This window comes from Cheilinus undulatus, linkage group 4, assembly GCF_018320785.1.
Source record: "Cheilinus undulatus linkage group 4, ASM1832078v1, whole genome shotgun sequence".
NCBI lineage: Eukaryota > Metazoa > Chordata > Actinopteri > Labriformes > Labridae > Cheilinus > Cheilinus undulatus.
In genome coordinates, this window is record NC_054868.1 from 36063347 (window position 1) to 36090602 (window position 27256).

At 39.5% G+C, this 27256-nt stretch overlaps 1 protein-coding gene across 1 annotated transcript in view; it reads left to right on the forward strand.

The window, feature by feature from the left end:
- The first annotated feature begins 937 nt into the window (after positions 1–937).
- The window catches only part of tet2 (tet methylcytosine dioxygenase 2), a 37976-nt gene continuing 11657 nt past the window's right edge, over positions 938–27256 (forward strand). The window contains exon 1 of the mRNA XM_041784547.1: positions 938–1327. The gene's annotated coding sequence lies outside the window, so the exon portion shown is untranslated. The remainder of the gene's footprint in view (positions 1328–27256) is intronic.

Sequence of the window (27256 nt, forward strand, 5' to 3'; positions counted from 1 at the left end):
TGAAACTATTGAGTCAACAAATGTCACTGCAGCAAGGCAGGGGCTTCTGGGAAAGAGGTGGGGTCGCTGTTTAAGCCTGAACTGGGGCTAAAGGCAGATTATTTTTCAGACAGGACCCACCTGTTAGTAAAGAAAAAGAGGAATTAAATGGTTTAGGTGTGACTGGGTGTTAAGAAAGGATATGTGTTTGAAGTTTTACTGCTTATGAATATTAAGGATGCAAAATATGCAGCAGACTTTTCAAACTAGTCCAGCTCTGCATGAAACAAAAACCAGTAAATTAGTAAAAGTGTAGATGCTGTTTTTAGTGACATCTCTTCTCATGTTATTCCAGCAACCTTCCTGGTCTGGATTTGTTTTTAAACCACCCTCAGCCCCTCTTTTTTCTCTCTCACACTGCTCCCTCTATCTCTCACAGGCCCACGTGGCCAGTGTCAACAGGAGGTGGGTCTTGGCAGCTACATGAAGCACAGTTATGCTGCCTGTATGCAGGCTGCAGAGTTGTCTTACACCCTGCTCTAAAAATGAGCCAGACAAGGCGTGCCAAAATAAGACACAGCGGCTGGAAAATGAGAGCACTGCTAAACTGGTTTGACTCCAATCTGGCCACCTCTGATTGCATCTTAAAAAATGAGTGGTATTACACCAGAGGGGGATCTTCTGCAACCAATGACAGAAGAAGAAAGAAAATGAAAGGAGGAAGTCAAGATTGGCGTGGGGAGGGAGGGAAAAACCCTGAGTCACTTGGCTTCCTGTCTGAGAAAAAAAGGAAGGGGGTGGAGGCATCTTTTCCCCAGCCTCAGTCAGACAGTTGAGTTGTTGCAAAATTCAACATAAAGTGCACTGAGGGGGTGGAGTCCTGTCCTGCTCACTGAATCCACTCCAGTGCTTGAGGGCAGCCATCATAGTGTTCACTATTGTGTGCGGCTGAGGGAAGAAGAAAAAAAAGAGGAGGGAGCAGAGGAGGGAAAGAAAACCTGTCTCTTTGTGTGGGAAGGACCCAGCCGGGAGGTATTTTTGTGATTATTTCGGTTTGCCAGCAAAGCGAGGCTCCTCTTCCTCTGACTTGCAGAAACATCCCGTCTACTTGAGTCTTCACACCAGAGCCCGTATGAGTGATCTTCTCAGGCCGCCAAACAGCGACACCCGGGCTTCTCCTGATGATGAGAGCTGACGTCAGACTGGTTTCCATGAATATTGATGTGGAGGATAGTCTGTTTCATAGAAGAACAGAAGGAGGCAAGATGGCTGCCCTTTAGGATTTGTTAAAGAGGAGACCCAGACGGTTTATTGGAATTTCTACAAAGTGGAGGGACGTAAACAGGAGGTGAGACTTTGCTCGGTGTGTTAATGTTGCGCTTTGCCTGTTTCTCTTTAACCACGGCTGTTTTTTTTTTCTGGTGCTGTTTTCTGTATCAGGCGAGGAATGGCAAACGTCCCCCACCGTAAAAGCAAGAGCCAACATAATAAGGAGGGGATATTAGATAAAGCTACTCCAACATGGCTGACGATTTTCTTTCTTTTAATGCCAACTGAGACTCATGGATACCTTCTGTGTCCGGTGCTCACTCCACATTCTTGCTGCTTTTGAATGCAGCACAGATAAAGGACTACTTCGTCTGCTTGTTCAGGAGTTTTTCTTTAAATGCCTCTTTAAAGCTCTCTGCCTTTCCTTTACATTGGAACCCTGCTTACAGAAACAGACACATAATTAGGGCACATTCATGTGTGTTTTTAACAAGTGTTTTAAAAGAGGGGATGCATTTTTAACATTTATATGTAATTAACCACTATTGAAGCATGATGAAAGAAGTGATAAAATATAAAACAAACAGCTGTTTCTTATAAAGACCATGCCTATGGAAGTGTTTGCATGTGTAGGAGAGTAAAAGTCCAAACTGGACATGCAGAGACTGTGCACAGCAGTGGAGCTGGAATAGCTCCTGGCTTTGTGTATCTCTGTTAATCAGCTTTCATTGCTTTCACCACTGAATGACAAGCAGACACAAAGGCAAACCCCAAGGAGAAGCAGAAAAGAGGAGAGTTGTAGTAGTGGCAGAGTGTAGTGAAGGCAGACAAGGTCAGAAAAGCTCTGAAGGAAATGAAACTCTATCCAACTGCACCATTAACTGGGGTAACAAGGCTGGTAATTCTGGAGCAGGTTTTACCTCTTTTTTTTTAAGCAGAAACTAAACAGGAGGTGTTTACCAGAGAGAAGCAAAAAAATACATTTTTGTTGAAGAAGATGACTTAACTTTTAGTGCAGAACAAGCATGTTAGAGGTCCTATCAGGCGGACGTTTTTGGAAACAGAACTATTGACAAATGGGTTATTGACAGAACCAAGAGGAATGCGTGTTTGTGTACTTCTTTGCGTGTCTCTGTGAGCTGCAGCTGTGAGGGAAGAATTCAAATCCAGAACAAGGGTAAAGGCTAAAAATACCTTGATTCAAAAATATTCTGTTACGAGTAAAGGTACTCTGATGAAAAAGTGACAAACTCATCTTAAAATGGAGTGGTAGTTTCTCAAAAGCAGCACAAGGTTGAGTGTAAAGTATGTGAAAATTGTGACTTTAGATGTGCAGATACAAGTGTGATAATAGTGAGGTTTACAGGGATTTTTTGGTTTTGGTCTGCACTAGGGCTGTCAAGATTAATCGAGTTAATCGCGATTTATCTTGGTCTACAATTAGTGTACTCATTTTTTTTTTTAACCACGATTAATCTCATGCTTTTGTCCCTTTCAACAGACTTTGGCTATTCCATGTCAGCATGTGATGTAAAATAAGCCCACCCTTTTCCTTTAACGTCTCATTTCGCTTTAAAAACTCACATGATGCAGATGGCCTGGTGGGTCGTGCCCTATGTGCGCTGGTGGCCCAGGCTCAGATTCAGCCTGTGGCTCCTTTTCCATGTGTCTCTCTCCCGCTCTCTCGTCATAGTTTCTAGCTCCATCCACTGTCCTCCTCTCTAATAAAGGCATAAAAAGCCAAAAAAATATAAAAAAACAAAGATACAAACAAACAAAAACTCACATGCAGCTCAGCGGACAAGTCAGAATTCATCTGAACATGTGTTTCCTTTTCACTGTTCCCTTATTTCCTTTAGGATCCATAACAAGTTATTTGTTTGCGTCTAAGTTCATGCTAAAGTCTACCTATAAAGCAGGTCTTTATCCAAACAAGAAGCTAGTTACCCTTAGGTTAAGGCAGCACTAAAACAGTTCTGAACACAAACTAGTGGAATTTTAAAACGATATAAAAAGGGTGAGATTAATCAAGGTTGAAAGTCTTTTGACAGCCCTAGTTTGCACATTATCTGAATCCGTAACAGCACCATGTAAATGTCTACTTTGTTATCTCTATTAGTGAATAGCTAATTGTTTGTTAGTGATTCTTCTCTGGAAGTGTTAATCTATTATTAACATCTGAATGACCCATTAGGATATTACTGATCTTTCTCAGGTTTGTGTATTGGGCTTGTGTATTCCACTGAGCACAGTCGTAATGTAACCACTGTATGGCCTCAGGTAAAAAAGAGCAAAGTAAAGGCATGCCTGCAAGGTGGGGAATAATTACTAACCTTTTACTGGGCATCGTAACCTGATGGTGCTGTCTGCAAAGGCAATGTAGGAATTCAGAGGAGGTCTAAACAGTGGTGGAGCTTTATGTTTTTTTCTGAACTGTTGTGGTAAAAAAGTGAAATGTGAATGGACAGTGAAGTCTGGATTAGATCAGCTGCTTGTCAGATGCCTGAAACACAAACAGGGTCATTATTTCCAATATAAAATCAGTGAATTTTGGTTCTGAATGCAGCATTTAGATATCTCTGCTATCAGGTCAAAACCTTGTACCACCATTTCTCATGATCCTTTTTTTTTAAACACAAATCAGTGTTCAATTAATTGAAAATACAGCTTTGTATTCATTCCCTGAAAGGTGCTGATTTTGGAGATATGATATTTTGGAAGGACGTGTTTATATTTATCACAAAATCCCTCCTCGCTCTCTTTAAAGGTGCTGTGTGTATTATTTGACCTCTTAGCATTTAGTGGGACAAACTTGGTAAAAATAAAAGCAATATTATAATAAGGACTGTTTAAATTAGTGATTAATCACCTGAAAATATACAATTATTTTACCTTTTATTAACTTTGAATAAGCTTCTTATTCACACAAAGGGAGGGTTCCCTTTATGGAGTTGGTCATCTTGTATTTTTGCATTTTCTGTTTCTACAGTACCACAGTAGGGAGAAAATAACAGAAACCCATTTCTTAAAATCTAGATTCTTACTGCAAAATGTTGCAAATATTCCTGCATTTAACACACTGCACCTTTAAACTTACAAACGCAGCTTTAAAGAATGACTCTACTGCATGCAGAAGAGCCGGTTTAGTCCCAGTGAGCTGACAGCCTACTTTTAAAACCAACATTGTTGGTGCACCCCTCTGACGCAATGGCATGGCTGTGTTTTGATATGGTAAGCATGGTCACTGACTGTGTAGTGTCAACACTAGGGGGGGATCTCCATAGTGTCCATAAAGTATGTTGTGACTGCATGAGATCAGGTGATTTGTGGTTTTTCGCATGTGCTTGCTTAGATATGAGTGATCGTCCCATAGCACCATTTCTTTTCACAGTGTAAGACCCTTTGAATCACTTTTCACGTAAGGAAGCAGAAAATATACTTTTACAGCCTGAAAAGTAAAAGTTGTATTGTTTAGGTCCAACTAGCTCACAAATCATATCTGCATTTTCTATTTGGTGGTGTATTTAATGATATTTTCACAAATATTCCCTAAGCACATTAGTTTGCACAGTTTGGATGGATTGCACTAAGCCCAGCTCATTGCTTTCTTCTAAAATCTTATTTTAATGGTCGTCACAATGTTGCTTGTACAAACTGTGTTCCTCTTTGTTTCCAGTTGTTGTACTCTATGTGGGATTTGCAAATGCTAATCCTGACTTGCACAATAATTCCACATTATTAAATCTACAAAGAAACAATCTTTCTGAAGGCTCTGCAGGGCTGCTGTTATACCAGCAGCTGCAAAAGGGACTAAATGGGTCTATAGGGGAGTGAGTGGGGGAAGGGCCACATAGATCAATCACACACACATAGCTGCTCTCCTCCATCTACACCTACAGATAAAGCCGTGCGGTTGGATTGCTCCTTCGTCATGGCCGTAAGTCCCCTTTATGTCACTCCTAGGGCAAAGACAATATCACCTTCGGGAAGAATGTCCAGTTGCCATAGCGTCCAACAACAATGCTGTCCACTTACAATACCCAAGCCCTCACCCAAGCCCTGACCTCTGACACTGCTCTGTCCAGCCCACGCATCATATTTCCAGCCAGGGGGCTGTAGCACCAATGACAGAGGAACAGGCCCAGTGGCAGGTTAGACATTTTAGATTGCACTACCTGCCTGCTGGCTGGTCATAGCTTGAGACAAAATGGCGAGATACTCAGAGATGTATTGATTTCTGCAGTATTGATCTCCCTCTTGTCTGCTATTGGGGGTTGTTTTTCACTGGAGAGCAAAAGAGAGGCAGCAAACCACAATGGAATCTTAGAGCCATGTTGCAGAGGACAGTCTTGACAGATTGAAGCATTGTTTTGAATTATATTTGCATGCATTTTTACATCTACTTGACGTTTTATCCATGCTTTATGTACGGTTTTGTGAGGCTTGATCAATGTGCCAAATAGCCCTTTGAACTGTGAATTCTCTTTGCATGGACCATCTGTATTAAGAAACAAGTCTTATGGTTCAGTGCTGGTCTCTTCTGCAAATCAGTCCATATAATTTCTTTCAATTAAGGCCAGATCACAACACATATGTCTCAGCTATCAACTACTGCCAGATGAGATCCAATCCCAATCCCAAACAAGAATCAGTTTTTTCCATAAAGGGCCGACTGTATTTAATAGATTTTGAAGAAACTGTGGTCACAGTGGTTTATTGGTCACTGCTGTAGCTATAATGTTAATACGAGTCAGAGACACAAACATCCCAAAGGATTACTCAGTCAGATAAAGTGTAAATCCCAAACTAAGACTCGTGGCCCTTTTTGACCACCATGTCTTGCGTTGTTATCCAGGCGCAGGCGTAATTATGGAGTGACAGTGATAAGGCTCTGTTTGAGTGGCACAGGAGTTTCAGGGAGTGTTGCTGTCCCTGTGAGCATGTATCGATGTCAGGCTTTACCTCAGGGGTGAGACAGCGAGGGCAGCGACTCAAAAGCTTCCTCCACGTGAGCGCATGCACATGGCCGCTCTGTTTACAAACACTATCCTGGCATTCCGCAGAGAGAGAGGCAAGTGAGATGTTACGTAACCCACCCCAAAGCGAGTAGCATCTCTTTCCCGCTTCTCGCCTGGGCGCCTTCTCCTACGCTTGGACAGCCTTGTTAAATGCGTGTTTTTCGGCAGTATGGTTATTAGAAGTCGAGATTAAAAAAGGAAATGAAGAGCCGCAGCCGGGGCTGGTGTCTGTGCTCAAGAAGGTGGCGAGGCTGAGAGGTTTTTTCCTATGCTGATGTGACTGTTTTAGTGCTCCTGCACAGGTGAAGGCCTAAACAGTACCGGGGGGGAGGTGATTAAGCCTCTAAGTCATGCTGCACGACTCTGTATACTCTCCTTTTGGATCAAGCTTGATGGCATGCAAAGGAAAAGGCTATATTTGTAGGGTTCATGCAACAAAACCCAACTCACTTGCATAGACTCAGGAAAGGCCAATTTCAGCCCAAATGCAGCTCTCTGCTTGTACAAACAACTTATTTAGAGAAAAAAACTGCTTTAAACTGAACTTCCCTGACATTTACTGATGAAAAATGCTGAGATAATGCTAGAGCTCATAGAGAAAGTCTTCAGAATAATGTCTCTGGCTTTCCATACTAGCCGAGGTTACTTAATAAACGTAAGAATATCAATGTTTAAAGAAATTCTAAACCTCAGACCAGGCTGTCAATACGCATCAGAAATCTTGAAAAGTGATCTAACCTCATGCTAGGATCTTGCCCTAAGTAGAGTCTCCTGTCATAAAGAGTAGTGTCAGTCACTTCTGCTTGAATCAAAATCTCTGACAGTAAGAAGGCTTTGTCACAGGTCTTACTCAAAGAGGTTCATTGGAAGGAAAAAAAGCTTTCAGAACAAAAGAGCCTGTCTTCCTTTTGTTAGTCAAAATGCATCTTCTGCTCAAAGATCGATATCTGAAAAGGTATATCCATAGCTTAAGCCCCTGCTTGTGTGATACAAATCTCTGCAATGATGGCACAATCTTCAGGGGGTGCACAGTGATCTAAACAACTGCTTGTGATGGCCCTCTTCTAAAATGGCTGTCTGATATGGACGGCTTGGCTGCTAGAAGCTGTCATTGAAAAGGTTAGGCCCCATGGCCCCCTGTTGTCTATACACGGAGCACAAAGACAGACAGCTGGTCCTGAATGTCATTTAGAAGCGTAACCCTACCGAAGGCTTTGAATGACATCACTAACTACTTCTGAAGGCTTTGAGTGGCTCAGGCTTGATATTATGTTTCCTGAGTGGAATGCACGAGTGCAGCAGCTGGTGTCTTTCCAAGATGCACTGCTCAAAGAAGATCTGACCAAGTTTTAGACTCCATATGTGTTCTTGTTGTGTGGTTTACAGCTCTAGGTTCTGATGAAAAAGTGCAGAAGTTGAGCACATTTTCAGTATAGTGAGACTTGCAACTCCAGCTTAACTACCAAAGCAAGTTTTGAAAATGTTGGAGAACACAATAAAGGTCCTGCCATTTTTGAACCACAAGTTTGTTTTGAAAGAAAGCCCCACAAGACTATTTTATGTTATGCTGCAGCCTGATGCTACAGTTGAAAAATAAAATCATTTTTATTCTCATTAATCCACACTTAGTACCCCATCATGACAAAGTGGACACCTCATTTTCAGAATATTGTATTTAAATGAAAAAGGTTCCTTCCATTTCTCTGGATCATTACTGAGATTTTTCTACACCTGAATTAGAGTCCACCTGTAGTAAATTAAACTGATTGGACATGATTTGGAAAGGCATACGCCTCTACTTGGAAGGCCTCAAAGCTGAAAATGCATAATGACTCTAAGCCATGGGGTCAAACGAACTGCTCGCAAAGCTCAAAGACAGGATTGTCGTAAGACATAAATCTGAGGAAGGTTACAAAAAATACTGTTGCACTGACAGCTCCCAAGAGCACAGTGTAGTCTTGTAGTACCTGAGAGTGCTTTTGGTCTTGAAACCGGTCTTAGGACCAGATTTTGAATGTTGTAGTCTTGTCTCCAAATCAAGAGCATTTTTACTTGGTCTTTTCTCGGTCTAGCAGGACTCAGAATTTTCCATTAAGACTGGTCAAGACCACCACCAATGTGCTATTCTTTGACTTTCTAAATGTAATAAGTAGAAGCCCTTGCTTCAATTCATGTGTAATTTCACTCCAACTTGGTCTCAACCCCCAAAAGCCTTGGTCTCAGTGTACTCTGGTCTCAGGCATCTATATGTGATCTTAACTACAACGCTAGCACAAGCTCCATAATTCAAAAATGTAAGAAGTTTGGCACAACCAGGACTCTTCTAGGAACTGGCCAAACTGAGCAATGGTGGGAGAAGGGCTTTAGTAAGAGAGGTGACCAAGAACTCCCTGGTCACTCTGACTGAGTCCCAGCGACCCTGTGTGGAGATGGGACAGAGTTTCAGAAGGACAACCATCACCGTGGCTCTCCATCGATCTGGGCTTTATGGCAGAGTGGCTAGTTAGAAAACTCTGCTTAGTGGAAAACACGTGAAAGTGGACCTTCCTGAGGCGCAGGTGGCCTAGTAGTTTGAGGCGCGCCCCATGTATGCAGCCGGCCCGGGTTCGAATCCAGCCTGTGGCATGTCTGTTCCCTGCTCTCATCCAAGTTTCCAGTTCTATCTACTGTCCTCCGCTATCAATAAAGGCATTAAAAGCCCAAAAAGAAAACATCTTTAAATACCAAAACCCTGTTTTGACTGTACTATCAGGCTGCAACATAATGAAACTGTAAAAAGTGAGGGGGTCTGAATACCATGTGCACCTGCTAAAATGCAAAGTGAGCTAAGAGTTGTAGTGAAGCGTTTATAAATGCTTACACTGAAGCCATGAATCACTGAAAATATCCTTCACTCAAAAGGATTTGTGATTTCCATTCAATGAGAGTCACGTGCCTCCCTCTCAGTGGAGGGAAAGAGGCAGCTTAGCAACAGCAGCTTAGGTTGGAAGGAAGGCATATCACTGCATCCACTTTTCAGATGAAAAAAGAACAGAGAGCAAATATTTTCAACTCAAAGGTATAGGAGCTATCAGAATACATTTTTTGCTCCGTGTCTGGACTATGTTGTTTTTTGTTTGAGATAAATGATTGTCTTCTATAAGACTGAAATCTTGCCTGGTAGTCTATTTAAAATTCCTGACTGCCATGCTGTGTTTTAATTTTCCATCAATATAATGTTTCCCTGTGCTCTGTTTATAGTTCATCTCCGTTTTTTTGTTTAATTGGAAACTGGTTTGAATTTGGATCATGCAGCACAGAGGAAATATATATAAATAAATGTGCCCCTAAGCAAATCCTATGCAAAAACTGTCAGGCTGGAGGGTGCATTGAAGAAACAGGGGAATAAGAATTGTCCATTGCCTGGCTTTGTGTCTGAGTTTCCCATCTCATGCCAGGATGTAGTGGATGGGGAAATGACTGAGGATTAACAGGTTAATATAATGAATAATTTCCTCAATTTTTACCAAGAGAAACTATGTCTTTTATGATGAGGTTGTAAGAAAAAAATGCAACCAAAAGTACATAAGGGGCTAATGAAAGCTGTGAAACATCAATTAAGAACAGAAATGTATTATCTCAGGTTCTATTGGTCCACATATTTCTAAAGCATAAAGGTCTTAGTAAGAATTTGTAGAAATGTAGGTTTGTGGATATGTGACATTATTGATTTCCTGGCAGGATCAATGTGTAAAGCACATGTGCACACCACTGCAAAGCAGCCTATTCTGCAGTCAGCAGAGCCAGGCTAATGTTTAGACCAGATGGGCTCTGGAGCACTCATAAGATGGTCGCCATGGCTACCATGCACTCTGAAAGAAATTAACTTTGCCATGCGCACAGTTCATCAAGTTAGTCAGATATATTGACTGTTGCATAGACAAAGGGACAAGCAGTTTGAAGGAAGAGTGCAGCACTGTGAGGGGTGAGGGGGGAAGGTTAGTGGGTTTGTATGCTCAGAAGCCTATTTCTTAATTAGAGTGTCCATGTGATGCTGCTAGAAGGCACGGAAAAGGGTTTAGATTCTCTGTGTAAGCTTTGCACAGGGTGCTTTTTAAGCCAGGCTGGGTTTCTTTTCAGGTTGTGTTGACTGAACAGGAAAATGCAAGACAAACAGGTTTGTGAAGTCAGATCTGGGCTAATGTTCAACACATATCTACCATCAGGGCTGACCTCTTTTGAGAAACAGACTACACTTGCTAGTGTTATTGGCTCAGGGCTGGGGTACTTTTTTCTACTATACTGTTCTAAGGGAAAGACATTAATAAAAGATAGGATAATATTGATGGTGTGATTTAGGTTCAAGGCCTTATATCATATCAATATGTTCTGGATTAATAAAGCAAAAACTACAACTAAGTTGCTTCATTAAGTAGATTAAGACCAAATTAAAGAGAGATCTGATAGATTTAACTAAAAAGGGTACTAGTAGTATATGCTAGTAGGTGTGTTGGGTTTTCAGTTTTCCCAGAATACCTGTCAAACAAGTTAGATTGAAGAAAAGTACAGAGGCGGGGTTTATCCTGAAACAAAAGCTGTTGGGTTATCTCTACCACTGCCATCTTCTAAAACCGCCAAGTTATTGCTTCATAGCTTTTCTGATGATTTATCATGAAATGTTCTTGACTAATAAGATATTACTCAGTTATGAGGTGTTTACAACCACAAATCCCAGAGCTCAAAAAACACCCACAACATTTTCTGTCATAGTCAGGAAATATTGACATTTTAGTATCAGTTCATCTGTTTTTAATATCTAAGCCAGAGACTTGAAAGACTTGTCTTTGAGTCCAAGGACTTTAACCCTTTGAGCCCAAAGCTACTTTCTGACCTTTTTGTCTTGCCTGGACTTATTCTCTTAAAAAGCTTGTGAAACATCAACCCTGTGGTGCACACTCAAGCTCTAAACATCCTTTTTTCAGGATAACCTGGGCTTTAAGAGTACTAGAAATGATATCAACAAAAGCTTGTACATATGTAAATCATAATTCAATACTTTGCAAGTTTATGTATTTTTGTATGCAATGTTTAATTCCTGTACAGTGAGAGGAAACCTAACCAAAGTCAAATGACTTGTTGCATAAATGTACAATAAAGCTGATTCTTATTTCAAGCCCGCTCTGGCCCAAAGAATACACCTCACTATGCCCGCTGACTTCTCTAGTCTCAGGAATACATCTCAGACATCTAATATGCACATTAGCACAAGTGATATTATTAAGTATTAGTAATGAATATTTTCACTGTAACTCATATGCACATTTTGCCCTGATCAAGTGTGTTAAATGATTTTATCTTATGAAAAGCTGCCCACACTCTTGTGTATGTTATACTTCTGATCATGTGTAGTCAGCATTCTTGCACCCTATATACATCTTTCAACCATACTATCAATCCACACAGACCTGTATATACTAAAAACAGTAACAAAGTTGTTCAACATTTGTTTGGTCCAAACTCAAAAGACATTTCTTCTCCTTTAAACAGTGTTATGTAGCTGAAGTTTTTGCATTGGTTTTCTTCTTGTATAGGTCAAAACGTACGTTGCTGTAAATTGTATATAGGCTCATTTGTTCATCTGCAAAGATTCTTAATTTTTTGTCTTTAATTCTGTATTCAACTTGTGGTTATAGTATAATTTTTAATTTTAAAGTATTTTTAATTTGGTACATTTTGTCACTTCTGTGTAGACGTTTGTGTAAATTATGCTTTGGTTAATGAGGGGGTGCTTATATGTGGGACACGTTTCATGTCATGTTTGTAAGCTGCTACTGGACACCTTGCTTTCCCCTCAGGAAAGTAGGTTGAGATCTACTCTCTATTTGCAGAGCTACATATAAACTACATTTTATGCATGTACCATTATCAGTAGAGGACGGGAAAAAGCTGAATGTCTGGCACACTGAGCAGGAGAGGCAGAAGCAGACAGAGAAGGCGAGGCTAAGCTAGGTTGAGTTGTAAAAGAGAAAAGGGAGGCTAAGAGAAAAGCAGCTAAACCGTGAGGATGCTTGTAGTTAACTTAATGTATGCCTAAATGCCCAACAGCTATAAAACAGTGGTGGAAAGAGTGAAAAATTGAACTTTAGCTCAATCAACGCATAGAGAAACACAACAACAGAGCAACCACACAAATAGGAAGTGAATACACTCATCGTACGTCAGCCGTATTGGTGATTGTGAGGGGGAGCAAACTAAAGCGAAAAATGGCAATTTTGTTATTTAATACAAAATCTATAAATATCTAAGATTTTATCATGGTTCTATTTTTGAACCAGTATACCCAAGAAGCTCTCTGAGAGGTATGAATGACAACTGGAGCAACAGGGAGGTTTGCAAATCAAGATATGCAGACAGACAGAAAGCTCTCCAATTATAGTAGTAAGATGTGTGCTGCAGTAATGTCACTTGGATTTTTTTAAAAGTTTTGGGGCTATAAAGACAAATGAAAAATTAAATGGAAATTGAAACTCAATTATTTTTATGTGTGACACAAAGTAAACAATAACTTTTTCTCCTTCTGAAGACCAAAAAGTGACAAAATAACCATTCTGTGACAGAAAGTCTCCAAAATATTCACAATAAATGGCATCTCACTTCTTAGAATTGGCTCAGTTTGAGCCATTGTTCAAAGCAGTTTCTGTCTGTAGTGACACAGAGGGCCACATCACAGGCTGTCAGTCTTTCTTTCCATTATGAGCTAATAAGACTGTCTCCTGCATGATCTGCATAGTGACACCTGCAATCGGTTGTCACAGCCTGTCACAAAGCAAACACGGCAGATAGCATTAGCCGCTAGCAGCAGAAACGATAAAGAAAAATATTAAAAAATGGATAAAATGATGTTCAGTATTGGAGTAACTGGTGTGAATGTAACCTTTAGAAATCCTGGAAAGTCACCCAAGTTCCAGGCTCACTAGAAAAGCTTCTGTTAGAGCTACAGAGGCACAGATAGCACCATTAGAATGGCAAAACTTAGGGCTTCAAGAGGATCTATGTTCCAAAAGTTATTTAACCTTCTTTAACCTTTGTCACTTCCTGTCCTGTCAATATCTGTACAGTTTGTGGTTTCAGAGCCAGTCAGTCTTTCATGTGTTTATCTTTTACCTCTAGTGAGGTTTAACACAATACTTCATTCGCAGATATCTATCTGCCACCAGTTTTGTCTTCATTGAATATAGAGTTACTCTTTTCAGATTGACAACTTCAAGTTCTTTTAAGCCATGAAACTCTAAAATGGTGAATGGACTTGAGCTTGTATAGCAATTTTCTAGTTGTCTGACTACTCAAAGTGCTCTTACACGACAGTTATCACACTGATGAAGGTGGAGAACTGGTCATTAGTATTAGCTAATCCCATTCATACGCATCCATGCCCGTTTACACATTACCAACAAAGCAGTTAAAGCAAATTGAGGATAAGTGTCTTTCCCAAGGACACATCAGCATGTGACTGCAGGAGCTGGGGCTCGAACCCACAACCTTCCGACTGCAATATGACCAACTCTACCTATTTCCACCAATGCCGCCCCACTAGTTATATAACCTTGCAAAGCATACCGATACGCACGTTTCCTTGTTTTCACTGGCAAGTCCATCTTGCAAAGCTCCCGTCTGAACTGTTTAGGCCTGGTTAGAAAGTGACAGGACCAGGAGTGGCAGTACTTTCAGGCACGGCAGAGTCGTGACGTAAGCAAGCAGGAACAAGAGGCTGGTGCAATTATGATGGAAGAGCTTAGCGTGGATGCTGCTAAAGCGCCAGTTTTACCAGAACTTGACGCCATTTCTTCGTTAAAGAAGAACAAAGAACAGCAGTGAGTTGTTTTCTTTTCAAAAACGACAAAAGTCGTGTACTGACATGTCTACAGTCACCACAGTTCGCGTTATTCCTCAGTAGCTGCGCGTGCGCAACTCAGTCGCGGCTACGACGCGTGTTTTGTTGCTCTGATTGGCCCGTAAAGATGTGACAGATAGAACGTTCATCCAATCACACTCTGAGTTTTTTCAAAGCCTTTGCCCTTCTCCAAAAGCTTAGTATTGTCAGGTTACTAGTTATGTGCTTGGTGAGGAAAAGTATTCATCCTCTTTAAAGGCAAGGGTACACAGCTAAAACTAAGAAAATCCTGAGACTCACAAGACTTCACTAATTTATCTTGTCATAGCAAATCATATTTATGAATTTTTAATGGAACTTTATCAAGATTTGCCTGTGCTGACACTTCATAAAGATTTCACATTTCCTAACCTGTTGTACGCTGTAACAGCAAAAATCATTTACAGTCATTTCACAAGTGAATGTGTATCAATTCATATCCCCAAACCTTAAACTGATAACCAATGAGAGACTTTTGCAGTTCTACTTTACTAGTGTATTCACTATTATCTTTTAATCTGAAAGCAATAAATCCCATAAATGAGGCTGAGTAGCTCAACTTTGCTTTCATGAAAAATGATGGTCTCTAAATAAAAGAAAAAAGGACAGTCGTCACGCTGCCATAGCACAAAGACTGCAGTGGGACTCTCCATAAGACAGCCACATCTGTCTTGCATTACACATAAAGAACAATGTAAATTGTACAGAGGCCTTCTGCTTATGCAGGGGGAGGAGGCTCTCTAGGGAAGAAATTACAAACAGAAATGTTTGTCCCATGTGTTTCTGAGGAAATCTATTATTCTTATATTTAGATTCAAAGGAAAGAATCAGGATATTGAATAGCATTAACATGCATTTGCATGCATTTATCACTGAAAATCCCACAGGAACAGTGTGAAAGTGAGACAAAGGACTTTGACTATAACTGGTACATTTTTCACATTTAATTGGAATGATTTCATATGCAGTCAATTGGTAGTCAGTAGTCTCAGAAAGCAGGTTTCACCTGCAGAACTTTGCTGTTCTAGGTCAACCATCAGGGGATGTAAAGTACAGTAAAAGGAAGAAAACAAGACCTCTTTGGCTGCAGGATGCTCATTACGTCACAATGTAGTGATGAGGCCACAGTGAGCATCAACAGGAAGTAACATCACTCTACCTGACACAAAAAAATAAGACCTGAGGATGTGCAGGGCAAATTTCCTTCACAATTGAAACCATAAACTCTGAACCTCAATCTGCATTAATAACCTTCACATGTTTCAGAAAAGATCAGCACATCTTAATTCAATTATGATGAAAAAGCCCCAAATGTTACACAGATGGTCTACTGCTTTCTACAAGTTCAACATAGTTTGGAGACATGATCTAAAGCAGTGTGAAACATTAATGCTTTAGATTAGCTGATGGCATTAAAAGAAAGTTTGAGAATTATTCCTAGAAACTTGGTTGCAGTGCCAGGAATCATATTTGAATGGTAAACATAAAGATTACGCCAGCAGCCGGTTAGCGTGGCTTACAACTGAGCCTGGAAACACGTGGAAAGACCTAGCATGACTCTGTCCTGAAGTAATAAACTGATTATCAGTTCCTCTAAAGCTTAGTGATGAACAAAATATTTCTAATTAATTGAAGCAGAACAAAAAAAACAAATAAAAGAATAAGAAACTGTTTTCAAGGGAATTTTGAATTTGTGTAAATATTCCCTCTAATTTCAAGCTGAGGCACTGCCAGAGTTCAGATCCCTCTTTGCTAAGGATACTTGTGATGGAGCAAAAACCAAAAATGTTACGATGATCAGGCTGGCATGACCGTTTGGAGGGTAACAAAAATGACTGCAGACAAAGGGGTTGTTTGTTTCTTAACACTAACAGGGCGAGTGTCATATGTTCAGACTGATAGAAAGAAAGAGAGAGGAGAGAGAGGGAGGGGAGGCACATGCAACCATGTGAGATGCATTGAACACACTGTGAGAGCATGCCCTATGACATAAATCACAAGTGTGAGAGACTAGGTATGATGCAGCACATGAATGAACATCTGTCCTGACTAGCATTTGTCCATCAGTAATACCACATTAACAGAACTACGTATCTTTGCAGTGGGCTTGATATGGGGAGTTCACACTTTCGCTTGTCTCCAAAACTAACTTCAGTGGAATCAACTCCCTCAGTCAAGAACTGTTATGATCCAAAATGTTCACAGACATGTCTTAAAGAATCGTCAAACTGTCCCAGAAACTGGCAAAAGTGTACACAGATAGTCCTTGTGCCATCGCCAGCTCAGCTTTTTCAGCCTCCATTTTAAATCCCACATAAACTGGACCCGTAATGTTGTGCACAAAACTATATCATACACGCTAAAGTGTTGATTTCAGTGACTTTATATCATCTTAGATTTTATAATGACCTTTAGGAGATTCTTAACTTTTTGTACCCATGTCTCTGTTGTTTACATAGCTTCTGGAATGCAGAGTTGTGAAAATGTTGTCCGAGGTCATGAGGTTTGCAGAGCAGCGGCTCTATATTTACAGGGGAGGGGATTTAAAACACCGTAGAATGCAAGTCATCTGACCTAATTGCACTGGTAGTGGTTGCTAGGGATGAAGTTTCACTGGCAGCTCAGCTGAGCGCACTCTCAACTGTCTTACTAAAATCTGTTAGTCTGAACAATCTCACAGCATTTCTGCATTGAGACATTAAAAGAGTGATTTAAATCATTTTAACTTCTATTTGTTTGGTTCAGAGGTCTGTTGAACTCAGGATATTAAAAACATGCTTGGTTTTCTAATGAGGCTAATGCCCTTTAAATTTACTGCTTTAGTACTCAGGTATGAGCTAAAACCTATGGTCCAGCCAAAGTCTGTTTTTCTTCATTTAATGCTTTAGTTAAATCATTGTGACTAACATTTGTTAAGTTTCTATTAAACTGTCTGAAAGTGCCACTTCACAGTAAAATAAGATTACGAGAATTGTATTAAAAACGATTCTTTGGCATTATTTCCATCAGTTGATATATGTGTATTCATAAATGAAGCAGCTTTAGTTGTTTGATGAACAGCAAAGTTGAGCCCTGGGTGCTTTTTGCTCTGACAGCATCCATAACTTCTGTTTCATAATGTGTTTACTGGTGTTTGATGTTTCTAGGTTAAAAGGTTGATAAAAGCTTTCCTCGATAGTATCTTGTGGTTTTTTAAAAAGCTCAGAGAGCTTAATTTCCTTTATTTAAGGAAGTATCACCAAGAAGAATGAAAACTATCTAAATGCTGTTTTGGCATTTGCAGTATTACACCCTGAAAGACACATTGGATTGGTATTTCCTCAGTAACAGTTTGTTGAATCACTAGGATTGGAAAACATTTAGTTTTTTTCTGATTCTAGTGCTAGATTGATACTTTTTATGGTGATGGTGCCCAAACTATGCCTAAATCAATACTTTTGAGAGAAAAAATATGTGTTGACAGTCAGCAGGAGAATAAAAGCTGTCTGGGTATCATAAATGACAGTAAAACATGGGATAAGAAAAGGAAACCAGTGCAACTTCTTTATGTAAGAGGCTGAAGCAAAACTCATATTCTGGCATTGCATCAGAGAAAAACAAGGTAAATGTCAGTCAGTGTGATTATTTCCTCTGTAGATAAGAGACATATGTCCTGACAGCAACGCAATTTAAAGACATTTATGCTCAGCTGAAATAAATGAGTGCATATAAATCACCCAGATTTCTTAACCTATTCCTTCGGGTGGCAGGTGGTTGCATTGGGGTGCTGTCGTATGGAAAAAAGTATTGAAATCTCTGTTGTAATTTAGACTGGTAGGTATTGAATGTGGTAGTACTGGGACCATGTTGGTACTGGATCTCGATACTCATCCCTACACATCACAAGTCCCACCCCTTTTTGATTTACACTTACATTTACATTTACATTGACAAGCAGCACTGGTCCAAAAGTTGAACTTTTTCCAATCAAGAGCGCTGTGGAAATGCTGGACAGCAGGCCCTCAGTTCATAGACAATGATAGTGGTTCTTTGTAAATGATGTCCGTTAAGGGCAAGAAGTGATTTCTGCATGAAGAAATGCTACCAAAAACGCCATGTTTTGAGCCATTTACGACTATGCCAAAGTGCCAAAATAAAAACATTCTTAAATATCAAGCTACTTTTGTAACTTGAAAGTAGTGATATGGTCAGGCATTAAAAAAAAAAAACCTCAGAGCACCAGCGGGCAGGAATTAAAAAAGCTTCCATCTAAAGCCTGGACAAGCTTTTATCACACAACCCTTGTGTATGGTCTGTGTCCACAAAGCGGTTTGGTTTGGCTTACTGGAGTTTTTGCCACAGTTTAGCACATTAAACTCCGATCTTGCCAATGTTTCCTCAGCTGATGTCCATCCACTCTCGTCCGTTGTGATGGGAAAGCCGTCTCTTTTTTTAGAGATCCAGATCATTTGGTTCAGCTCAGTAGAGCTGATTGTTTGGCTCTCCACTGGCTATTTACTTTTTAAGTTTGACTTTTTTAAATGTGACAAAGGATGGAGTAAAGGAAACTGGCACTCAAATGGGAGATAGCTACATTGGCTCACGTAAAAAAGAGCCATTTCATAGAACAGGCTCGTTTGCGAACAGCACATCATTACTCAATCACTCAAGGTTTACATGGTTGATGGCATATCACTGTTTCAATGAAAAGCATGTTTGTGAAAAAATGAGTATTTTTTACATGTTAAAGGGGCTTGACTACGAGACCTCTTCAAGACTTTCGTCTCCCTTCAGCTGACTACACAATGCTAGACGGTCTGTAGGACTGGGTCATTTGTGATACTGATCGCCTAAAAGCCAGGCAAATCAGTTAAACACCAAAAGTGTTGGGATCATACTCAATGTATAGAAACGCTCTGATAAGTGGAGCGTAGATTTCCATTTAGTACTGTAAAGTACTACCTTTCATTTGGGACATTTGGGATTGTGTGATTTCAAACAACCTATTAAACAGTTAGTGAACACCTATTTTTGACCTTTAGCAAACCTGGTTTGACCAGTGTTATATATTGGAGAACTGAAACTGTTCATAGCATAAGCAGAGAGTTAGAGCCAGATAATGTTGGTATTTTAGTCAGCTCAGATACAATGATTGCTAGTATTTAACAAACTTAGTCATGCTTCAGTTCAAAAGACAAATCCATTTTACCATTAGCGAGTGCTTTGACAAATTTATAGTCTCTAGACTTGTGGCATGCTCCGTGTTCTTATCTTTCTAGCAGGAAAATACAAACGAGCCCATTTCGGCAAAGAAAAGGAAATGTACACTTGAGATTAAGGTTCATTCTTTGGGCTACTCAGCAAAACGGCAGTGTGCGAGTGTGTATTTGATTTACAGTGCTTCCCTTCTTTTACTTCAACAGCAGCTCTCTTTAGTCTCGCTGCCTTGAGTCTCAACCTGGTAGTGCATGGACCTGTGTTTCCAAGCAGCTGTCGTTAGTGGTGAATGTCACATACGGCTGCCAAGTCACGCCAAATAGACCACATCTACTATGGCAGCTCTCATATTTCACTGGCTCTCTGTGGGAATAACAAAAACACAGAGAGAGTGTAGTGTGTTAAAATTTGTTACACTGGTGTTAAGAAAGGATCAGGCTACAGGAAGAAATATGAGGAAATATCCATAATATCAATACTTTGCTGCCAGATTCAAAGTTAAAAAGTTTAGTAAATTAATACACATGCAATTTTTGTCAAGAAAACAAAACCTTTTAAAAAAAACTGTTAAAATAGACTCCAGTGTCATTTGCATTAACTGCCCCCCTTAAGTGACTCTTGTGCAAACTGTGTCCATTGTTTTACAACACTGATCACACTGTGTCCAAGTATACACCCCTTACCCCCAGGCTTTAAAGCTCGAAAGCAACTGACCGTCTTTAAATGTCTACAAATACATAGCTACACAGACAACAACTATGTGCAACGACCGTCTAGAATTCAACACCGGCGTTTAGCAGCCAGTGCCATAACGTCACAGGATAGATGATAGACTGAACAGGAGGGAAGAAGATGAGAGCAGATTGAAGTACAGAGGAACCTGAAGTGTAATTACAGGGCAGAGGACTGTGGGAGAGGGAGGGAAACAAAACAACAGCAGAGAAGGGACAAAGAAATTGCTTTCCAGAGGGAAGATTTGTTGGGAATCCAGTCCAAGCCAACAGAGTTAAGTCATATAAACTGAAACAGAGGGCTCATTTCCCTGGTGGACATTAACTACTAGACAGAAAACCCAAAATAGATCAAAGCGTTATAACTTCCAGCAGGCATTCACACTGAAGCCACTGCTGTGCTGTTCTTCTGGTTTAGTTTAGGGCTCCACTCCTGGCACAAAAACAGACCCCTACTTAAACAATAGAGAATAAAGCCAATATTCCAAGTATCCTAAAGCTTGCAGAGCAAAGTTGGACTTACAACATTGCGTAATTAGTGTGTGTTTGGATGTTTGTACATTTGTACATGCACACTCAGCTGGGATCTCTGGCTTTGTTCTGGGTTTGCAATGATTTTTTTTTTGTTGTCAGTGTGGGTGTATCCAACTGTGACAAGCTGCTTGGCTGCCGTGCGGTCCTGTGTAAAGCCCGGAGTGTCCCGCAGGATTGGAGCCGCACAGAAAGCAGCTTACCCCAAGCGTTTACCTCTTGACTGCGTTACTGATTTACAGACTGCTCTAAGGGCCAGACAAAACAAAGGAGTCACATGGGGTCGGGAAGTGGTACTCACCCGCTTATCTCATTGTTAGGTTTTCAGGGATCAGATGTTCTCTTAAAAAAGGTTCCAAGAAAGGAGGGAGAATTAGTTTACTGAGAAGAAATCATGCTCATCACTGAGGTCGGAGTCAACTGCAGAAATAACTTGACTTATTTTAGTAAATGCAAACCCATATTCTATTGACATAAAGGTAACAGATCACCTGATGGTAGTTGGTTAATAGTGAAATAACTGCTTACTGTCTGGATACATACATTGGACCAGCCTTTCTAAAACAGGGTGACATGGCCCCCTGGGGTGCCTTCTGGCATTGTCAGAGGTGCCTCCAAATTACTTGAAATCAACCAAGAATCACCATAAATATGCTGATTATTCACCCGTAGCAGTCCACAGGCTATTTTTTCCATTTTGTTAATACTTTCCTTTTGACAATACAAAGCACTCAGAAAATGTTTACCACAATCATGTTTGGTACTATTTTTTCAGCACGACCTCAGCTTTATGAAACAAAAACTATTTTTTTTACTGTGATACTTACTGTGCTAGATAGAAGACCTTCAAAAAACACACAAAAATCATAAATGGATTTTTGAAAATTAAAAAAAAAAGCGTATCTCTCCCCCTTCCCTAACCTTTAGGGTTTCGGTGCATAACCCTAACCCTCCTTGAGTTTTCCTTAGTTTGTTAAGAGTTAAATTCAAATTTAACCCTCTCAGTACATTTTTGATTTTTATTCATTAATGTCTATTGTTGTGGAAAAAAAGCCAGTTACTGCAACCTCTGACAGCAGGAGGAAAATGTACATCATTCAGTACAGCATTCTGGTTCTGGCTTGGGAAACGTACGTCACTTCCCGCCCCACGGTTGAGGTCGTCTCATTGTGGAGGTCTGGGGCATTTTGGGTCTGCAACAGTGAGCCCAGAAGTCTGCAGCCGGATCCTCTAGGAAAATGTTGTAAACGTACACATAAGAGTGGTTAAATTACATATATCAAGCTAAAAATGATTGTTTTTACACAGAATACATATAGCCATTTTTCTGCACTAGACAATGCCTTATCTTAAATAATTTCTGAACTTAAGTATATAGAGAACAATATGGTATTCTTTCCATTCCAAGACTGTGAAGGTTACCAAACTGATGCAACTGAATTACGGAGTGAACCGAAATCAAGATAAATGCAGAAAAATCCAGTTACATAAATACATGTATGTGTTTTTCCATTTTAAACTTTCCCACTGTTCATTGTTTTATGAACATCATTACAAGTGCCAGTCTTATACATGGGGTATTTACAGAAAATTTGACATAAAATTTAATACTTTTTAATCCCTTTTTCAGGACCCTTGCCATACATTTTAAGACTATTGCAACTTCACTTTCTAACCCATTACAATAAAAACACAGTTATGTACGTTTGTGCCAGTAGTTAGGAAAAAAAGTGACAACAAAGACAAGAAAGTGTCTGTAGTTCTTCCAATTGAATGTGAATTAGGCTTCTTGGAAATTTTCGAGGTAAGACTATAAGAAAAACAAATACGGTAAGGTAGCTAAATGGAAGGTCTTTTTTCTTAAGTGGTCTCAAGGAAGTTACACCTCAGTCTAGAAGTAGGTACAATTCCCCATTTCAAGATAATTATAACATTCTTTAATTATGACTTTGAGCACTGTAAAGCCTACAACCTTATTAGATTACTAAAAATGACCAAATTTAAGACCTTAAAGTCTTTCATTTAGGAAATTTAAGTCTTTTGAGACTTTTTAATACTTTTTAAAAGCATTAATTTTGACTTAATTGATTTATCAACGTTTGGTACTAATCAAGACTCTGTGGACCCCCTGGTACAGTTTTGGAACACTGTATTTAACCTATTTGTAAAATACATTTTCATATCAAATTCAACAATCACGTTTCCTGTTCTAACTGACCTACTGACATCAAACAAAAGCTGTTTTTGAAGATATAAGTTTAAAATCATATTTTCCACACAAAGTGATTGCAATGCTAAATATGGCTTTGTTGGATTGATGACAGTATACCAGTGTAAATAATCAGAATTCTCTAAAATGTACTTTCCCCAAAATCACATCAGCTTTGAGGTCATCAAATGTGTAGGCTTACACTGGTTCAGTCAAGTCAAATTTATTTTTACAGCACATTCAAAACAACCTCAGTTGATCGAAGTGCTGCAGGTTCAAGACAAGACGATAAAATACAATTGAAAAGGTTTAATTTAAACTTAAACAAGAGCATAAAATGTCTAGAAATCAAGCTAAAGGCATTTAAATTGTCTTATCTTTTTAATTTCATAACTAAATGAATCTCTTTGCAGTCATAGTAATGTACAGTGTTGGCCTGTTTGAAAGGTTGCAAACACTGTGTTGGACTATTACCTGAAGGCAGTCAAGATGAATGAAAACTGCAGAAAATGTCAACGCTTCTTCAAAATTCAGTTCATAATCAGTCATAATCATCTAATCTGATTCTTCCAAACAAGCTAACAGACACCAAAGCTACAAAGTAGCTAAATGAGCAGACACGCTCCAGACCAGAACATGGAAAGTTCTGTGATATGAATGAAGATGTCTTCTGAATGCAAAGTACGTTTGCCATTCATCAAGTTATGCTGTCCGTGTTTCACCGCTTCCCCGTGGTTTCCCTGTTCTCATTTGTCAAAATAACACATTTCAATTTCAATAACTTTGACATAATCATAAAGAGGCTTGGTGTCACTTCTGATTACATTGCTGATGGTGGTATCCCACTGTGGCACATAACATGCGTCTGTGTCTGACAGCGCTAAAAGGCAGATTAGTCCTGCAACTTGTTGCCTGAGCAGCTTATTAGACTCTTCATTTTCAGGCTCCATGACTGTCTGTGCATATCTCAGTCCTCAGACACTTTTTACCTTTGCAACAGAATGAGTCTCAGGTTGTTTAAGGGCATTTAATAATTTCACCTACATTGGCCCGGTTGGGCTATGTTCTGTTGTGCTACAAAATTAAGAAATCATCTGTTTAAGCCATTACATGAGGGAACATTTGGGGGTGTTTTTAAATCAGACATGACCTACATAATTCTGTAATCCTCTTAAATATTCATCTGAACAAGTTCTTAGAAATGCTTTCCCAGAGAAGCTAGGTAATTCTACAACTTTGTCATTGTTTTACAAACATGAGTTTATGAACTTTTCTACTCTTATGTTTTATGATGCTGTGCAATAACCACAAAAATGTACTTATATCAACCTAAAAACAAGACAGTTGGTATCTGGGAGGAGAGCTTCCCGCTCTTTTCTTAGCACTCACAGTAAAAGACACCTCGGAGGCCCTTTCACCCCAGCCATTGACCTGAGAGCTGTCTTTGTTAACGGTGTGCTGCCTCCTTCCTCCACCTGCTAACAGGCAGCTGGTTGCTCCGCTGTGACAACAGTGGGAGCTTCCAGACACTCTTGTAACAGCTTGGCTCGTTAGTGAGAGATTTAGCACTCTAACTTTGGGGGTCTGGAGGGCTGCTAATGTCCTAGAGGGGTGATTGGCTGAGAGGGAGATGATTATGTCTACCAGCTCGTTTGCCTGGCCAGAGTTTAGTCTGACAGCGTCCTGTGTGATTATCTTGTTCAAGATGGTTGAGCGGGCCACAATGGCAAGACGGTGACTTTTTCTGCATCCTTTACAGTCACTGCTGATGCTAAGGAAATATAGAAACACGACTATAACATAGTCGTTGAGGTGAAAAAGGTGGCTGGGGTCTTGAATCGCAATAAGCTGTACAACTTTCTGAAAACTTTTACTTTAGATTGAAGACATTCTGAGTAACGATCCTGTCTATTTACAGTTTGTTTCAAGTCAAATCTAACTGAAGCATGTATAAAAATAGAGATAAAAAAGTCCATACTTGTCTGGCTGATATGGTTCACTTATATCAACATTTTTAAAGAAAAATCTCATCTGCTAGTTTCATAAGCAGCTGTAAACACTTCCAGATGTTACCATCAGCCACATCAAGATTATGCTAAATGAAACATGCCAAATTACCTAAAATATTTATTCATTTTTCCTTTCCCCCCAAAAACATCATCCAGTACCCACAGTGATCATATAGAGAGTTTACATTAACAGGAGGGCCTTTGTGGGAATCTAAAGCTGGTTCCAATTATGTTTTCAAAGCTTGTATAGCAAACCATAACAGGAGAAGTTTCGACCAGAGAATTCACTCAGAGGTCCACAGACAGACATTATTTACTGCTTTTTAGTGCATGCAGTGTTCGGTAAATTAAAGTTTCAAAGAACATCAATCAAGACAGTTGCACGCTCTTTCAAATACACAGGCCTGTCTCTTGGAAATACATGAAAACTGTAACCTTACTAGAAACACACTTCCTTGGTACACACATATCCTCCTTGAGGCTTCATGCAGCTCTGACAGAAAAAGCAGTGGCCATTAACTGAAGCTACAGCGCCTACTAGTGGTGGGAGGCTCCAGTTTTAAAAGGACGTCTGACCAGGATTTCTGGCCAGTGTTTATGAAAAATGAAAAGTAATTTGTCATACAGACTCATGAATCTTGCACCAGCAAATTTAAGATTCAATTTTAACTGTTTAACTGCATGCAAAGTAGGCTGTTTACCAAGCTGAATTGAAAAAATAAACATCCACAGGTCGTCTTTGGATGAAAAAAAAAAAACAGCTTTAAAATAGCGCAGAATGATTTGGGAAAATAATTTGATTGGTTTTTTTTTCCCAATATTGTGATTTAAAATGCAATTAATTTTAACTTCCTCCTCTTGAGTATTTTTCATTAAACACAAAGTTTAAATGTGTATTTATCATAACCAGCACAAAAGTATATAGACTGAACTAGAGCTGAAAGATTTTTGAAGAACATGAAATTGCATTTATTTTGAATCGTATTGCAAACTTGATATCAGCTATTGTATTGAAGAGAATAATCATTTTTATGACATTGTCAATTTAACAAAGCACTCACAAACAAGAAAAGTAGATTTTTTTTGTAAAATAATCTGAAAAACTCTTGAATATATGCATAATGTGTAGAACACATCTCTAAACTCTAAACTGGTATTTTGACACATATTTCAGTTTGAAGAAAAACTGCACGATCTGCTATTTTAAAATTGCAGGACATATTGCGATCTAACCTAATTTTTGGATTAATTTCCCAGCCCCACTTTTAAGGATGAGGAAACGCCGCTGTCTCTCTCCTCTGCTCTCTATCTGTCAGCACCATAGCACTGTACTGTCTTAGCAGTCATCAAACAAAATCCTGCTCTTTTCTTAGTTTATATTTTTGTTTACAGTAGTTCTTCCTGGCTTTAGTGCTGTGAAACCACCAACCAGAAAAGAACTGATTTCTCTGTATCAATGCTTTGTTTGGGACTACCATGGCACCGTCTCTCGTTCTCTCTACAGCGTTAGGTTGAAAATAAGACTGTATATATCTGCTTTTTTCTTGAGTAAATTAGGTGGTTTTCTGTACTATCAAACATAAAATAATATATTGTTTCAGGCAAGTACTATCAAAAAAGTATCAAAGTACAGTGATATCTGATGTGTCAGTATTTCCAAATTCCAGCCAATACCAACACAAAAATGTAGTTCAGACCGAAAACTGCAGCCCTTAATATGCATTTTTAGTGGGGGAAGACATGGCCAGGAATCAATCTATCGACCAGTGTGTTAAGGACTATATCCTCTGTATATGGGCGCTTGCTTTAACAACATTATTGATATTATTTCTTGGGACTTTTTTGCCTTTATTTGAGAGACGGGACAGGGGTTTAAGCCAGAAACAGGGATGAGAGAGTTGGGAATGACATGCAGTGAAAGAGCCACAGGCCAGACTTAAGCCCAGGCCACCTGCATACATGGGGCTCTACCTTTCCACTAGGCCATCTGAGCCCTGATAATGAACTTTTTAAGCTAACATCTGCAATAACAATATAATGCAGATAAAGTCATGCATCCACACTTTTAACATGTTAATATTTCAATGTTTATGCAAGGACGTCCAAGGTGAACTTGATGAATGATTCATACAGCATGTCAGGGATTTTTGAACATTTTCAGCAAATTGTAAATACCATGGTAATCAATATGATGTCATTGTTAATAAATCCATCATATCGATAACCATGATATTTCAATTCACTATAATGGTGACATGGAATTTTGATATGGTTAAATTTCTACTGGCACATATGCCTGAAAAGAAGGTCAGGCATTGTTTATGAACAAAGACTAAAAAAGTAAAGCTTGTGTTTTTTTCTTTTCAAACCACTTAAATACACTGAGGTATTAACATACATGCACA